Below are 16,583 nucleotides of genomic sequence, written 5' to 3'. Positions count from 1 at the left end.
ACCACATTTCAAATAATGCATTCAGTTCTAACTGCCACATTTAGGAAAGGCATGGACAAACTGGAATCTCTCCAATATGGTGATAGGCATTAAAAGCCATATCATGTTATGATGATTAAAGGAATCTTCAGTCTGAAGAAAGAGGAGACATAGAGAAAAATGATAGCCATTTTTCAAATAGTTGAATAACTTTCATGTGGAATAGGGATTAAATTTATCCTCAGAAGCTTTAGAAAAAGCTCATACCAAAGAATAGAAAATTCGGGAAGGTATTGGTCAAAAATAAGGAAGATCTCATTTAAAATGAAACTACATTGTCTTAGAGGTAGTAATGTATTATCTTTAAAGTTATTTAATTTTAATTTACTTGGCTAATGATTACTGCTCACAGGTATGTGCATACCATGTATACATCCTATATATGAAAGAAGCTTTCAAGAGTTCGTAGGTTAGTTGATTTATATAATTTATAATTTCCATATAGTTATAAGTGTACCTCTAAACATGTACTGAGCAAATATTTATTGAACTCATTACCTGTCAATCTTGTGCTAGATGTGATAGGCAAGTTGAAGCAAAGGCAATATTTTGTAAGAAATTTTTGCTTGGGTGAGATATTGGATGAAACTTTGATATTTGAGACCAAATCAATCTAAAAATAGCACAGTTTGCTGGATTTAAATGTCATTAAGGAATCAAGAGATCTGAGAAAATTAAAATCCCACCTCTAGAGTACAGTACATTGACAAAATGGGTTGAAATTACAAGTCAAATGCATGACCTTTCCATCTATTTAGTCTTATATTTTTTATACTTTGTTTTGATCATGTTATACTTGCATGACAAATAATACATATAATTTTGGCATGTTTCTAAAGTCTTGTCTTGCTTCTTCAATACCTGAATTCCATTTACATACATGACTATAAAGAGATATGTAGCCAACCAACTTTTTTTTAATACCACAATCAACAATAAAATAAATTAACTGTCTACTGCTCCTTAGGGAGCAAAAATGATTTCCTTTCCTTAATAAGTTTACAGAATGCTTCTCCTATTATCCTTTTCTCTTTAGAAGTAAAAGGATCATAACTAACACATGTATTTGATTTGCTGTCAGAAAATTTAGAAGCAAAATGTACAACATACAATATACACAGCGATGTTCATTTTGACTGTTTGAGGAACTCTGATTTTATTTTCTTCCTCTGCCTTTTGTTTTGCAAACAGTTGCTTTAGAAAAGGTGAAAATACAGTCATTCTCTATGTTTAAATAAAGCTATATTTTTAAGACAGGAACATAAAAAGAGCCCATTTTTGCTAAATGGTTAGATTTAATTAGAAGAGGGTGATTCTAAAAAGGAAACAAACAGAAAGCTGTAGAACAGCCCAGTCCTGCTCACTGCAGCCCAGTCCTGATTCAGCAAATAGGTATTTGCCAGTAGCAATGAGCATTGTGTACTACAATGACGGTGCTGCTTAACTCGATACTGTTCCCACACCTCAGTTAGTCGGGCCCAGTGCGTGGGTAAATCATGAAGTCACTGGGTACTTGAGCAAAATATTGAAAGCAATGGAGGTTATGAGGGTTTAGAGACAGGTGGAACTGGCTACCTGATCACAGCCACGCCCAACTTTTAAAATGTACCTGGCAACAAAATTCATGCCAATATGACACCTGTCTGCTTAGGAAATTCTTGATGAAACACAGAAGGGAAGGCTTGGGATCTTAATAGTGTTGTGACTGTGATTTCCCCAGGAGTCTCTCTGGAAAAGGCTCAATACTCTTTTCTCACTTGTTTGCCAGTTGGAATTTGAAGGGAGCTTGATAACTGTGTTCTATGTGGATCCAGCATTACAACTGATAAGGTAAGGGCAATTATATCTTTTTGTTTGATCATTAAAGTCAGAGTATAAAGAAATCTCCTACTACTCCATCTTCCCTTTCAAATGTAGATTACTAGGGCAATCTTGCCAGTGTATTTCAGGATCTTGAACTTGAGGGATAGAATTGTCTGGTGCCTACTCTAAAAAGAGATAGCCAGCCCCTGCAATAGCTGTCGGTACAGTTTCTGGCTAATGAAATGCAGAGAAATGAGGAAGATGGTGAGCTGTGCTTGTGTGGTAACGGGTGATTTCAGAGGAAAATGTCAAAGCAGCTCATCTCTCGAGGCCCTACATGATGATGTTTTAGTAGCCACCTTTATTCAGAGATTTAAATTTATGAAAAGAGAATCATAATGACATCTTAATTGCTCTGAAGATGTCTTTTCAAAAGAATTGTCACAGGAACATTTCCTTCAGAGGAACGGAGAAACCAAAGGAGATGGCTTTATTGTGGAAGAGTTAAGGAAAGCCTTCTGTCCTAGAAGTTAACATTTACGGATCTCTCTGTCAAATAATAGTCTCCGTTTCAAGTCCATTATGTTTGATAAGGATTCAAAAAGTCTTAATCGAATCTAGCAGTCATTGCTGCTTCTTTCTTTCCTAATCTCCCTGATTTTGAATTATAAGATCTTTATCTCTTAAAATAAAACATCATTTGTTAAAGCCTTTTCAAAATTAAGACTAAAACCATCACAACTAATTGTTTCTTGGCATCAAATAAACAAATTTTTAAAGTTTGATGAATTGTTTGTAAGCTCTAATCAAGTGGGTGGTGTCATAAAAGAGGGGAGGGAACCCACTGAAACAATATATGTAATTTGTTTGCATTAGTATTTGAGATAATTACAAAGCAAGTGTTCAAAAGCTGTTCTTTATACTACAGAAGGGGCAAAGATGGGAGAGGAAAAGCATAAGAACACCCAGCCATTGTCAGCTGCTCTCTAAAATATTGCCGGATTCACAATTGTCGAACATTAGCACTACTAAGAATGCTGGGGACAGAGTGTCACGTTGAATGTAGAGTGATGACTTCATAGGAAGGCAAAGCTGAGGATATGACCAGTTTGCAGTCACAGAAAAATCAGCTTTAATTAATTTGAGTGCTAGCTCTGTGTATAATTACACAGCATGAGAGTTTGCATGCAAATGCAGAAATGCTGATTGTTCAAATACTTGCACTTGCTCATTAATACGTTGGGACTAAGCAGGGCTGGCAAGCAGACAGGGTACGGCACACACGGTGCCTGCAGGCTAATTTGTATTTTACTGTAGTTAGCAAACAGATTTCAGATGTTTCTCCTTTCTTTAAATAATAAGCACAAAAATATGTATGTCATTTTCATCGGTGGCATACCTTGTTTTCTTTTTGATTAAAGTAAAATGTTTTTGGTTTCTGAAAAAGTGTTGAGGGTACATTAAACCTTACTAGAACACTGATTTATAACCATTGATGCCAGGTCTGGGATATTTCTATTTGACATTTCATGTAATTGTCCAAACTGATCATATTTCATAATTAGTGAAACTATATTCAAACAATATAAGTTTATGATTAAATCCCATGGAGGAACAAAGGGAGAGACACAGCTGTATTGCCTACTTGTCTGTCGAATCTAGTATCTTGTAGTCAGCATCGGCTAGGTCCAGAAGCTTCAGCAGAACTGATTTCTTTGTGAAAGTACTTAATCCTAAAATGTCCTGCGGTGAGATTTTCCATTCTGACCACTGAATCTTTTCAGAGATCAGCTTCAACCAAATTCCCAACTACCTTGACAACACCCTAGGGGAAAAAGTCTGCCTAAATCACTACACCAGGAACATCTGATAATTTATTAAGGAAATGGTATAAAAAAAATAAGGAATTTGCCCAAGTTCCCCAAATCTGGTACTGCTATCAATGCTGTCTGTTTTCTTGCCAACATTTCAATGCATTTCAGTTCTACAAATATTTATGGAGCACCCATTTCTGTTAGACACTGCAAAGCAGAGGATGTACTATAGTAAGCCAGATAGATACAGTCTCTGCATTGGCTATCTCTTTTCTCCCAGGAATTGTCTCAGGACAGGAACCTAACTCAGTTCCCTGGGACATACATGTTTTTAGCAGTCATTACTTTGGGGGAAAGCCCACGTTACAGAAACTTGAATCTATGGCCTTCCATAAATACAGTTTTCATGGTCCTTCTGGGAGCCTGACTTGCTCTCTGATATTCTTTCAACCCTATTCTTGTGTAAGATGAAGGAAGCTACCTCTGTCTTGAGGGTTGAATGGAAATTTAAAGGATATGTGAAAGAGTCTATCAGGCAAGCCCAAAAGTTTTATAAGAATATATTGAAGAGGAAGGCTATCATACCTTTCCCTGAAAGCCTATATCTGTAAGAATAGTCATTTCTCAAGCAAAAAAGGTGAACACAACATGTAGGTGGATATGGGGCACTTTACACCATTGGGTCTGATCAAAAGTAGGCAGGCATCTACCTACGTGTTTTCAATATGACCAGCTGAGAAACACCAGCTAGACAGCATCACCCCTTCTTTCTAAAAACTCTGCCAATGTACATGTACAAAGATGGAAGGTGACAATAAAAACACTCATACATACCACCTAAGCTTCCACTTCACTTTCAGAGTAGTCATAACCTTCTCATGCTACATATCACAAATATGCAAGAAGGAAGAAGAAAATCCAGGATGGTGAAAGAGCTCCAGGGTATCTTCATGATGTACAACACAGTAATTTCAGAACAGTGGTTTTCAGAGAACAACTATGAATTGCAAGTACCCTGAGCTCAAACAACTTTTCCTTATAGCTCTGTCATGGTCAGACACACATGATTAGGAAACAAAACAAAAACAAAAACAAAAAGAAATTTCCAAAATATGTATGAATTAAGAAAACACCATCTTGCTGGGACCCAAATATTAAAAAATGTTTGTTATGTGGATTACTGGTATCTTTACCAAGGAGAGTTAAAAAACATCTTAGGGGCTTTTGCCTATAAGAAATGAATTCTAATGGGGTTATGGTAATATATGAAAGGAACCATATTCACAGATGATGCAAATAATTTCATGAAGCTATTAAAGGATAGGAAAGACAGATAATACATTTGTAAAGAAGAAAGTAGAGAATTTATTCTGGAACTAGAAAGTTTTCAGGAAACCTGAGAAAACTCTAGCTACAGAGATGAAGAAAGCATGTAACCCAGTGTAGAAGCACAAAACACTGGCGTAGTTCAGGATGGTCAATCGCGCTGATTAATACAGCGTGAGAACCATAAAAGGAATGAAAGCAGCTAGTGAGTCAGCAATGATTAGGTCAACAAGAACTGTTTCCTCAGATATGTATTCCACAGAATACATATTTCAAGGGCATGAGAAGAATGAAGGGGAGAATAATTGAAGATAGCAAATGTGAGGAATCTGTACCCAGAAAGTGAAGCGGGAGAAGTAAGCAAGAAAAGTTTTAGGCAAGTGGAGATTTGACCATGTTTGCAGAAGGGAAGAAATTAGTGGAGCAGGGGCAATTGGAGTTGTTAGGGGAAATGTGTGATTAATGGAACAGGAGTTGGGGAGAATCCAGGTAGTTATGCCAGCTAGAGAGTTTTTGTTTTCTGTTGTTGTTGTTATTGTCTTATTCCAAGAGAGAAGGACAGGAAAAGAGGATGGTGTCAGGAAATCTGAGGTGGAGGCGAGGAAAGTTATGAGAGTATGTGTCAGATGCCTTTGGTCCGGTGTGGACATTGGTGAGATCGTCTCCTGGGAAAGTGAGTATAGGAAAGTGTGGAAATGACACAGAGACAGAAACAACTTTATTCTCGTACCGAAGAAAAGGAAGAGCAAAATAATGTAAAACAATTTACAATGAAAATGGGTAAAAAAATGTAAGGAGAATGAAGAAATGGACACTAGTTATTGTAAAGTTTCACTTAAACATTAACTTGTGCCAAGGTTAAATGAGTAATGAGTCTGGACTTAGGATTACCTAACAGTCTCTAAGTTTACATTTTCCAATATCAGCACACCAAAAGTAATGGGTTTTTTTGTTTGTTGTTTGTTTGTTTGTTTTATTTTTAGTTTAGTGCTCTTGTATTATACACTAAGGAAGGAAGTGTGAGGCAGATATCTGCATATGAAGTAAAGGAGGCCAATAAGCCACAAAAGAGCTTAGTCTTTAAGGAAAAACCCATCATCTCTCTGGAGCTACCCCTTCCCCCTGCTCATCTTTGGCCTTGCTGGTAACAGTAAATGTATTTATTTAACTACATGAGACAAGCCTGTATGGGGATGCTTAGGCCTCCCTTCATCATCATACTTCCCCTCTTACACAACCCAGATTTCTGTTGGCTCATACCACCTGGGTGAAACACCAAATTCAGGGCAGCCATCTCCTAGAAACCAGTTAAATCTAATACCTGTGCATTACTTGGCAAAAAGAGAAGGCCCTAAAGGTCTGAGTGTCTGCTTAATGCGTCTGGAATTACCATTAGCATTTAGGATAGGTGCATTCTTAGGCTTAGCTGGCTAGTCCGGTTTTCCTGCCTCGAGACAGAGCATAGCACATCAGTCACTAAGTGGCTGCCAGTGGACAAAGGGCATCCCCTGGGAGTGGCAGGCCTCGATATGGTCTAACAGGGGCACTGAGCATTGCAATTCCTGGAGAGATTGGTGGTAGTGGTATGTGGATGTCTGGGCCTTCAAGGACCAGATAGTAATCAGTAGGAAAAGGAACAACACAAAAATGGTCTCAGAATACTTCCAGCCTGCCATGTGCTGCTGCTTCCAATTTCCTTCTTCTTTGTTCCTCTTTCTCTGTTTTCCTCTTCCCCACCTTTCCCAGATCCCAAGTCTAAGGGTCTTGTTGACCAGGTAAAACAGTTTGTAACATGTAGCAAACAGAGAATGTTGAATATTTTTAAACAAAGGAATGAACCTCACCTTAATTCAAAACCAAAGATTTCTTGAGGAGCTACTTTATGTGAGGCACTGGAGTGTATGTGGGGGATTTGAAGATAAACATATCAGGCCTTTTACTTAAGGAATTCATCATCTAATGGAAAGACAAAACTGTTAAACTCAAATAGTGGATGATATAAGGGTACTGAAGAGAGGAAAAGGGGATGATGACAGAAAAAGACACTTCTACAGAAAAAGAAAAATACTGGCAAAGCAAATGTCTGAAGCATATGCATGTAGATATGGGAATGCACATAAACATGAACAAAACTGTGGTTTTTTATTTTATTTTATTTTATTTATTTATTTGTTTATTGAGACAGAGTCCCGCTCTGTCGCCCAGGCTGGAATGCAGTGGTGCGATCTCGGCTCACTGCAACCTCCACCTCTCGGGTTCAAGCAATTCTCTGCCTCATCTTCCCAAGTAGCTGGGATTACAGGCACCCGCCACCATGTCCCGCTAATTTTTGTATTTTTAGTGTTGGCCAGGCTGGTCTTGGACTCCTGACCTTGTGATCTACCCACCTTGGCCTCCCAAGGTGCTGGGATTACAGGCGTGAGCCACCACGCCCAGCCTTGTGTATTATTTTTCTGGCAGCAATGTATAATGTTGTTTGGATGCAGAAAAGCCTACAGGTGTGCATCACCATGCCAGGCTAATTTTTGTGTTTTTAGTGGAGACAGGGTTTCACCATGTTGGCCAGACCGGTCTTGAACCCCTGACCTCAGGTGATCTGCCCATCTCTGCCTCCCAAAGTGCTGGGATTACAGGCGTGAGCCACCGCGCCCGGCTGGGAGCAGCTCTTAAATGGCAAAATTCCTGTAGCCAGGTCAGCCTGTGAAAGAACAGCAGGAAGCCAACCTATAGAAAAGAGGTGATGGGCTGGGAGCGGTGGCTCACACCTATAATCCCAGCACTTTGGGAGGCTGAGATGGGAGGATCGCTTGAGGCCAGGAGTTTGAGACCGGCCTAGGCAACAGCAAGATTCCATTGCTATAAAAAATTTAAAAGGTTAGATAAGCATGGTGGTAGTCTCAGATATTCAGGAGGCTGAAGCAGGAGGATCGCTTGAGCCCAGAAGTTCGAGATTGCAGTGAGCTGTGATCATGTGAGCTATATGCACTCCAGCGTAAGAGACAGAGCAAGACCCTGTCTTTAAAAACAAAAATTTGGGGGCCAGGCGCAGTGGCTCATGCCTGTAATCCCAGCACTTTGGGAGGCCGAGGTGGGCAGATCACGAGGTCAAGAGATTGAGACCATCCTGGCCAACATAGTCTCTACTAAAAATACAAAAATTAGCTGGGCGTGGTCGTGCACGCCTGTAGTCCCAGCTACTTGGGAGGCTGAGGCAGGAGAATCACTTGAACCAGGGAGGTAGAGATTGCAGTGAGCAGAGATCACGTCACTGCACTCCAGCCTGGTGACAGAACAAGACTCCGTTTCAAAAAATAATAATAAAAATTAAAACAAAAAATTAAAAGAAAATTTTTAAAAAAGGGATGGAAAAGAGGATATAAATGGTTAAGATACGTTAGAGGAGAAATTGACAGGGTTTTGCATATTATTGCAGAGAGAGACAGGAAAGCTGTCATACTTGACTTTAAGGTTTCAAACCTTGCTGATGACATTTTTGAAAAAATAGGAAACATAGGAGGGGATGCAAATGTGAGAGGGAAGATATCGAATCCAATTTGGACGTAATGAATGTTTTAGGTGCCAAAGCTTGTCTTTCCAGAGAAGAGCAGCGTGCAGGTGGAAACCTGTATTTAGCACTGAGGAGACGCAGGGCTAACAGCAGAGCTGTGGGCATCCTCTGCAGACAAGACCCAAAGGATAGGTGAGATTGTCAACGAAAAGAGAGAACAGGTGAGAAAAGGGCTAAGGAACAAACTTTTAGGTCACATACGCATAGAATGCAAAGAGGCAAGAGACAGAAGTTGCAGTCACACAGTTAAAAAGAAAACTGAGAATGTCCCAAGAAAGGAAGAAAGGGTGGAGAGTTTCTGGAAGCAAGGCCTGATCAGGCAACAAGGAGGAGACACAGACAAGGAAGATGGAATATGAGAACATTAGCTGTCACAATGACTTAGTCATGGATGACTTTCAGGAGAGAAATTTCATGAAGAGATTTCTCTTCATAGGAAGAGAAGTCATAAGCTGGGTGATAAGGACTTACCAAATGGCTCTAATGTATTTTAATACTGAAACAAAAGCAAAGCATTAAGCTTTCTAGGGGTTTAGCCCTAAATTGGAGGAATAGAAGATAAGAAATAGGGACTACCTCAAAGGGTAAGGAAAGTAGTACAAATTTAACTTGGTCTGCCGCGCTATTTTACCCAACCAGAGGCCTGTTGTAATCCTGGTTTCTCTCAAGCTGTTACTTCCCATCCTCAAGTGAAGGTAGGTGGCGGTTAATGGGGAAAGACTTGATGACTAAGGTTAATTATCAGAAAGAAAAATTACAGTGTACAATTATCTCAGGGAAAAAAGGATGACTAAGGCCATAAATCACAATCAGGCTCTTCCTACAATTCATGCTTAGGAATTAAAGGAATTTTCCCCTAAGAATATCATCTCCACTCCACCCACTGTTCATGGCCTATTTTATCTTTTTGAATACAGTCTATCCTCATAGGAGAATGTGCAAATTTCTTGTTTTGTATGGCCTGCCTGTAGGAAAAGGACTTGATGATAATCCTTTCACATAAAAGTGTGTTCCTTGGCTCCTGGTGACTTTTAAAGGCTATAGAATTCTCACAATAGCTTTGCTATCCATGTGGCCAATTGAGTGGTCAGTCTCCCTACTTTATTAGGCTTAGTTTAAAAACCATGATAATCTGGACAATCCTAAATGAATGTATATCTTTCCTTGGCTTTTGCTTGAATGTATATTATTGTTGTTTTTGTTGTTGCATCCACATGTTGGATGCTCAGTGCTCGGGTCTACCCAAAGCAATCTGATAACAAATAGCACCATATTACCTGTCAATAGAATATTATTTTTGCCCTATTCAAATACTTTTTCATTAGCCACCCACAACTCCTCTTCAACTACATACAGATACCTGTTTAAGAGTGCAGCTGAGGTGTGTTATCTAGCTTGCTGGAAGAGAATATAATTATGTTTTTACCTAATAGGTAATCTCTGTGTTATCCAAGAGTTATGTATGGGGAATATGAATTATCCATGTACCATATTAACAAAGCATTCAATTGCACTTAGCTTGTGTTCTTCTTTTCAAATATAAGTAGCTATTTTAAATGCCTACACTTGTTCTCTATTTCTTTTTAGTTGTAAGAATCTCTGCCACTTACATAATTTTTGCAAACTTTTTATTTTTGTGCATATATTTGTGTACATATACACAAACACACGCACACATACACACACATTCTAAAGCACTCAAGGAGGCACCTTCATAAACTGGCCCTGTGTGGTTGTTGGTTTATCCGTCAAAGAAATCATTACCAAGAGAATGCCTTGCTTTATATGCTTACTAAATTTTTAAAAAATGCTTTTCATTATATTTATGCAAACATAACTTGGCTAGCTCATAATTTACCAAATGCAAGCATTTGTCAGGGTTATTTCCAATCACTCAGAAAAATGTGCCTTTGTGTATTTTGATTATTTAAAGCAATATTGTTTCCATTATGCGTATCTGTTGCCAGAACAGCATGACTGTCTTGACTGAATGAGGAAGTGGGAATGCTCTTAATTTTCATACATGCATCTGCAGAAGTACTTTTGATTGTTTAGCCAATGCACAGATAATGATGTAGGCATAAATGTTTTTGCACACATTTTCCTTGGCACTTCAGAAGAGAAGGGTAATGCAAAGGGTAATTACATATACTATTGTTTGCATTAAAATTTACATATATATGTATATATATACACACACACATATATATCCTAAATTGTAAGCTGAGGAAATGTTTAATATTTTGAAGCATAAAAATTAGGATGGACTCCTTCTATAGAAATCTCTGTTATGTGATCACATTTTATTTATATACTTCAGCTAAATAGTTTTCTTTATTTTTTGCTTTGGGCTTATATAAGCTTTCTACCAAACTCTAAAGTTCTTAAGGATCAAATAGTGCCATTCAAACTTGCTTACCTTGCCTTGAAACACATCAACTTACTTGCTCATTAGATGGGTCCATTATTTTACAAGGAGACAGGAAAGGAAAACAGACAAGGTATTAGAGACCACACTTCTGAATATGGTCTCACCATATAACTATAGAATCAAACATTGTCTTCCTAGGTTACTATATTTCATTGAATCTAAGATGCTATCAATGGTAAGATGTACCCTTATTTTATATTCTAAAAAGAAAAACTAAAACTCTGCCAATGAAACGATGATATACTACTGATTGAACAAGTTATCCTTATTTCAGAGAAGTCATTAGGGTGGTACAAAAGTAATTGCGGTATTTGCCATTAAACTACTGCAAAAGCCGCAATTACTTCTGCACCAACCTAATGGGAGACAAGATCCATTTTACAATGGATAACATGGGCTTTATGGAATAATTAGAGAGCTTTAGCTCTTGGGTATAGTATGTTAACTACATCAGCCAACTCAATGGTGCTCCTTTCCTGCAAGAGACTCTCCTGTATTCAGTGAGACTAAAAAAATGTACCATGGATTCCAAATTGCTTCTGCTGTTTCCCAAGTACAGAGTTATCAAGAAGATATTTTCTCTTTTAAAAGAGATGACTTTGGCTTGAAGGAAGCAGAATAGTAGTATAAAAAGTAAACACAAAAACAAAACAAAAAAAACCTTAGTGTTTGGAGTTTGTTATTATTTTTTAATTTAAACTTTATTCTTGTTTCTGTGAGTCCTTAGGCTATGGGTTCATTTAGCTGACACTTGATTTCCCTACTCACTGTCTCCTCAGTTCCCAGTTTTTCTGCCCATCAGTTTCTCTTCTCCACACTATTAAGAGGCATTTGAAATTTTGAGGTGGGTACTAAATATGCCTCAAAATATCATTATAAAACAATATTAAAAAATGGTCAACCAAGCTTTAAAAAAATTTTCAAAACATGTTAGAAACTATCCTATTCCAAATAAATTCTTGTAAAATGTATACATTGATAATGAAAGAAGTAAAGTCAATTGTTTGGCTATCAGAGAAGGGACTTATAGAGAAATAACTGTTTCCCCGTCCCCCTCACCAACTCAACTTGATTTAATTAGTTGATTAATCATGGCTGAACAACTAATCACCTGTGGTGTGTCTCCTTACCTGTTTTGGAAATAGGCATTACGAGGCAAGAAACAAAGCTAGGGGGAAATATTAAATTGCAATTTAATTGATTCATCACATATTGCAAATCAAGATATTTTCTAACGTGTCAGATTCTTCTGGCATTATAGGCAATATTCACTTACTCATCACTCATCCATCTGTTAAATAAACTCATATGAAGCACCTCACGAGTCTCAGGTACTCTGGACAGAAAGATGAACAGTGCTGCTTTCAGTGTTTCTCAAACTTTTTGAGCTAAGAACCCATTTCTACTCTCAAAAATTATTGAGGATTCTAAGAACTCTTGTGAGGCATGGTGGCTCATGCCTATAATCCCAGCACTTTGGGAGGCGGGCAGATCACTTGAGGCCAGGAGTTCGAGACCAGCCTGGCCAACATGGTGAAACCTCATCTCTACTAAAAATACAAAAAATTAGCCAGGTGTGGTGGCACACACCTGTAATCCCAGCTACTTGGGAGGCTGAGGCATGAGAATCACTTGAATCTGGCAGGTGGAGGTTGTAGTGAGCTGAGATCACACCACTGCACTCCAGCTGGGTGACAGAGAGAGACTCTGCTCAAAAAATAAAAAAAACCAAGAACTTTTATTTTTTGTGAGTTACATCTCTCAATATTTACCACATTAGAAATTAAAATGAGAAATTTTAAAATATTTAATTGTTAATTCAATATTTATGAAGAAAATCAGCCTTGCACAGATACTAGATGCAAAAAAAGGAAGAATATTTTACTAGCCTTCTCAGATAAATGTGCTATTCTTCTTTGATACTGAATAAAACTTTGACAAATAATTTATTAAAGGTTAGTTGCAAGGTGGAATCTGAAACCATATCAATGAACATTTAAAAATCTGCTGCATTAAAATACATTGGTTAATCTTACATTTTGAATAGATCTTTAACCAATATACTACATGTATGATTTTGTAACATCATGCACTGGTCATTTGGAAAGTATTGTTTCACTGAGTTATGTAGATTTCCCATATGTCAGCATATTTCATAAAACATTTTAAAAGGAATCACCACTGTTAATATCACCACCAAGCTTATCAGAAAAGTCTTTACATATTACGAAGCTGTCAAGTTCACAGTGACAGATACAAATTGTTCTTCAGGTTACAATTCTTGTCTGCATGTTTGAATTTTATCATTGGCAATAAGTACTATTGATTGTTTTCCTTGAAGTGATTTGGCTTGCTTTCATTCATTGTTTAAAAAATATCTGCACAGCACCTAAATCTGAATAACCATCGTTTGTCTGTCAGTTGCTTTTTAAAGTAAAAATGGTATTTCATGAAGAGAGCAGCTATGTCAGGTTACAACTCAAACATTTATCTCATAAGTGCTTTTCCTCAAGACGGTCAGACTTCAGTAGTCTGTGAAAGTGCTTTTTGCATGCATCCATTTTGTCATATAGAATATTAAAGATGTATATTCAGAGATTTAGATTTCATAAAATTAACAATGATTGTTTTTAAAAAGACATCCTTAAAATTGGTATTTTTTTATTTGTTGTTTGTTTTGTGTTGTTTTTGTTTTTGTTTTATTGCAAGTGTGAGGTGGTTAAGAATATGACTATAGTGCTACATATGGTTTGGTGCCACAGTTTTAATTTATGCGAAGATGTTAGCAGTTTTATACACCAGTGCTTTCTATCATCATTGCAAATGTCAACAGAGTGAAAAAGGCAAATAATGTCTTAATATGATTTTGAAAATAGATTTCACTTTATAAATCCCCCTGAAAGGGTCCAGGGACCCCAGAGGATCTGCTGACTTCACTTTGGGAACCTACTCTAGAGATTCAAAGGTTAAGGGAGAAGATAGATTAATGAACATGAATTTTCAGTGGTTTGTAATAAGTACAGTGACAGAGGAAAGGAAAAAAATATTTTCAGAGCACTCTAAAGGAGAATATATCTGAGTGTGATCCTGAAGGACACTGAAGTGTCAGCCAAGTAAAGAAGGAAGTCTTTGGCTAATCGAATCCTGTGCCTGGGAATATGATTTCTGTTTTCATTTTACCAATGCTTTCTAAAGTCTAAAGACATCTCAACCATATGGTTTCTATATGGCAACTGGATTAAAAAAAATATATGCCCAGTCAAGTAAGGCCATTAATAAACAATTACCACTAAAGGTTGAGTTACTATGGGAATTTGGAAGGAAGGACCTGGATGGTTGCATGAGATTCCATGTTGTATTGCACAGACATTTGTATGTGGTAAGCCAGATGTCATCTTTCAAGTACTTTTGGGCTCTGTGTCCCAATAGAAATAAATTCAAATCGGTCTTCATCAATGTGACCTGACATGATGTCATTGAACTATTTTAACACTGAAAAAAGGTGAAATTATTGACATGGATTGAATTTCTAACATATGACTTGGTGACCTTACAGATATGATTACATTCAATTATCAAACAATTTAGTGGGTATCATAATATCCCCATATTTAAGACCAAGAGACTGAGGATCAGAGACATTAAGTAATATGCCAAAGGTTACAAAAGCACACAGTGTGCAGAACTAACTCGCTTCTAGGCCAGCTGTGTCTAACTGGGAAATCCCTGTTCTTTCTCAAACTGGGATATACATAACTGGGAACAGGCAGAGTTATATCAGGTGTAAGATAAGCCTCAGAAAACACACTGCCTATCATGCTGGAGCACCAATTTACCTGGATAGTGGATTTTTTTTTTTTTTTTTTTTTTTTTGAGACAGAGTTTTGCTCTGCCGCCCAGGCTGGAGTGCAGTGGCATGATCTCAGCTCACTGCAGCCTCCACCTCCCGGGTTCAAGTGATTCTCCTGCCTCAGCCTCCTGTGTAGCTGGACTGCAGGCATGCACCACCATGCCCAGCTAATTTTTTGTAAATAGAGACAGCATTTCACCATGTTGGCCAGGCTGGTCTCAAACTCCTGACCTCAGGTGATCTGCCCATCTTGGCCTCCCAAAGTGCTGGGATTACAGGTGTGAGCCACCATGCCCGGCTTGAGAGTGGATTCTTATAATATATTTTAAATTAAAAAACCTGGATATATAATGAAATGGAATGAAAATCATTTGAAGATGGAGACTTCCAAGGCATCCCATCTTGAGAGGGAAGGACCTAGGATCTTCCTAGAGCATCCAAGAGTTAGAGTTCATAGTCCTCTGCATTGAAGGAACTTTTGAGACACACTCTGAGACGTGCATTTTTATGTCAGACAAACCAATGTGTTTTGCCCAGTAACTAGACCAAATGCTGTTCAGTTAGTATGCCAAGCAGTCTAAAATTGCTCCGAATTCCTGATTGTTGTGGGTATAATACACATTTCTAAGCATGTTTCACAGATGTGACATCAGCATGTACCAGAAGAGGTAGGGTTAGAAGGGAAGAAATGATTAACTCTAATATTTACAAACAGCCACTAATGGCCAATGATAGTGATGATGATGAGAATGAGTGTGATGAAAATGATATTTTTTGAGTATCTACCATGTGCTGAGCACTATGCATAAATTCATCATCTTAAGTAAACTGCACAACAATCTTGTAAGTTGATGTTATTGTCCCCATTTGTGTATGTACCCAGACGTAATACTATGCATTTGTGTTATCTCAACAAGTCTGTGAGCTATTATTATCCATATGCTGCTGACGAAAAATTGGTCTCAGAGTGGATAAGTAATCACCCAAGTTTATGCAGTAAGTAAACAAAGGAAATACGCAAAGACCCTGAGGGGCTTGTCTCAAAAGCCCTAGATCATTCCTTACCATGCTGCCTTGATATTAGGTAGAGATACTGTATTAATCTGTTCTCACACTGCTAATAAAGACATACCAGAGACTGGGTAATTTATAAAGAAAAAAAGGTTTAATGGTCTCACAGTTCCTCATGGCTGGGGAGGCCTCACAATCATGGCAGAAGGTGAAGGAGGAGAAAAACATTTCCTACATGGCAGCAGGCAAGAGGGCGTGTGCAGGGGAACCGCCCTTTATAAAACCATCAGATCTCATGAGACTTAGTCACTATCATGAGAACAGCATGGGATAATCCTCCTCTGATGATTCCATTACCTCCCACCAGGTCCCTCCCATGACATGTGGGGATTATGGGAGCTACAATTCAAGATGAGATTTGGGTGGAAACACAGCCAAACCATATCAGATACCTATATAATTTATCATTTAAATTTGGATACTTTTGAAAGTAAAAGTGGGTACTATTAATAATTGTGCCAGAGCAAGAGACATAAATTAAGATTGCCTCAGAAAATAAGGAATAAATAGTTACCTCACTATTAGGCAAAGATAGAGGCTGAGTAATATCAAACTTCTTAAAAATATATGCATCAAGGTATTTCTTTTAAAATATTGACTAATCATTTCACCTTAAGCAATCTTTTATAGTATGGGGCAGGGCAGGGAGAAGGCATATATGTACGCTTAATACTCAAGAAA

General features: G+C 37.9%; 1 protein-coding gene across 7 annotated transcripts in view; it reads left to right on the top strand.

Annotated features, from left to right (window-relative positions):
* The window catches only part of ADGRL2 (adhesion G protein-coupled receptor L2), a 577,862-nt gene that overhangs the window by 280,670 nt on the left and 280,609 nt on the right, over positions 1 to 16,583 (top strand). Inside the window, exon 1 of one of the 7 annotated variants that reach the window (XM_054532536.2) lies at positions 1,807 to 1,869. The exons of 5 other annotated variants lie outside the window; for them this stretch is intronic. The gene's annotated coding sequence lies outside the window, so the exon portion shown is untranslated. Of the gene's footprint in view, positions 1 to 1,806; positions 1,870 to 16,583 lie in introns of those variants that run through there. One more of the 7 variants, XM_063711531.1, reaches the window with a different exon arrangement.

Source organism: Pongo abelii, chromosome 1, assembly GCF_028885655.2.
Source record: "Pongo abelii isolate AG06213 chromosome 1, NHGRI_mPonAbe1-v2.0_pri, whole genome shotgun sequence".
NCBI classification, from domain to species: domain Eukaryota; kingdom Metazoa; phylum Chordata; class Mammalia; order Primates; family Hominidae; genus Pongo; species Pongo abelii.
The sequence above is the reverse complement of the archived record's forward strand: the minus strand, read 5'-3'. Positions and strand labels throughout refer to the sequence as shown.